Here is a 1854-nt window from a genome sequence, read left to right as displayed (position 1 = left end):
ACTCCAAGAGTACCATTTTTGTAGGATGTGTAACCTTATGTCTTTGTAGATTTACCCAATGTGTCATGCTTAGTTGTTGTCTTCTTAACTTTAACAGCATCTCTCCCAACTCTACCTACATCGCTATGGCGCTACCGATGCTGTCACATATGCTATAATGGCACACATATAAAGATGAGTTCTATATCTATTTATATGTGTGATGGAGCCTGCCCCCACCGCTGGAAAAGGATACAGATAAAACATTATAGCTAAAAATGTAACACACTAGCTAGGTTTCCATCCAATTGGTGACAGATTTTCATGCGAATATCACCATAAAGAAAATATATGCATTTTCCCACCAGTGTTTCCCTCAAACGGACTTGTTGCAGATAACAGTCAGTGCATGATGACATAGTGCACGTAAAATGTATTTTTTTCCCGCTTACATTTTCATGTTTCCATCTTATTTTCAACTCTACCGTAGTTTGTCACAAAAACTGCTGCTTTAAATAGCAAATGTGTCTATTCTGGTTTTGCACATGCACTCTCGCCAACAGCTCGCAGATACAGTGCTGATAGGTTCTACATGATGAGATTATTATGGATAAAAGCTAGAATATTTTTATTTGTCAAAAGGCCATCGAGATCATCATGTCACCAGAATAGCACCCTCTATATTTATTGTAAGGAGCATCAACATGACCATGCATTTTCACAACTCTGTGAAGTTCATTATCATTTATTTAATCTGTAGACTAATTAACGGCATGGTTTCCCGAGTCATGTACATATAAAGGATGTGTAACCTTATGTCCTACATTTCTTATGTCCTACGTTTCTTAATGTAGGCTTAATGACATGATTACTTTTACTTGTTCATCATAATTTGTATAATTTTGTTGATCCTGTAACATTCATGCAAAAGACTGAACAAAATATATTCAGCAAAAAAATAAAATAAGAAAATGGGAGCCCTAAATAGACATCAGAGGGCAGCATTACTCAGTAGCTACTGAGTGTCTACGTGTAATGTCTTCTCTATGTCAGAGGGTGAAATCCTTATGTCTGTGCTCAGTACTCTTGAATATTAACTAGAATGTTAGATCATGAGAAATTGAGTGAGTTACCAAAATTCGGGTTGTGCAGAGTTTCCTTCTTTTTTTTGACCGTGCAAGGTCTATGTTTATAAATGTAACTGTGACTTCATTAAATTGAAACATCAACAAAAAATCACACACTCTTCAGCCAATTAATTCAGGCATTTTCTATTTAATGTGAGTGAAGCAGCAGCTTGCTATAGTCTAAAAGCCTCAGACAGCTGACCTGCCGTTAATGTCAACAGTCATGGGCAGTGGAAGGAGTAGTTGGTTGACTACATCACATAAGAGTGACTATAAAATATGTCTGAGCATGACTTCAACAATTGAAACACTGAATCAATCATGGAAATAACCAATTAAGCTCAGAAATGAAATGTAAAGCTGCAATATGTAACTTTTTGGGCTACGACCGAGTTCACATAGAAATATGAGTTATAGATCTGTCTTTCTCATTGAAAGCAAGTCTAAGAAGTGGTATATCTGTTCTTTGTGCACTATGCTTCCAGTTCTGAAGTTTCGTATTTGCTTCTTTTACTTTCGGTTTTGTACACCAGCTTCAAAAAGCAGAAAATAAACATTTATGTTTATTGAAAATATATTTCACATAGGTTGAGATGGTACAATGAATATCTACATTGCTTGTTTGTCACATAAATTGAAATTAGTAGACCTTTTCGAATTTTAGCAACCAGGAAATGGTGGTGTGATTTTGTATATTGCACCTTTAATGTTGATAATAAAATCCCCAAGAGCCTCATGCCCGTGAGAT

This window comes from Oncorhynchus kisutch, linkage group LG17, assembly GCF_002021735.2.
Source record: "Oncorhynchus kisutch isolate 150728-3 linkage group LG17, Okis_V2, whole genome shotgun sequence".
In the NCBI taxonomy this organism is placed as follows: domain Eukaryota; kingdom Metazoa; phylum Chordata; class Actinopteri; order Salmoniformes; family Salmonidae; genus Oncorhynchus; species Oncorhynchus kisutch.
The sequence above is the reverse complement of the archived record's forward strand: the minus strand, read 5'-3'. Positions refer to the sequence as shown.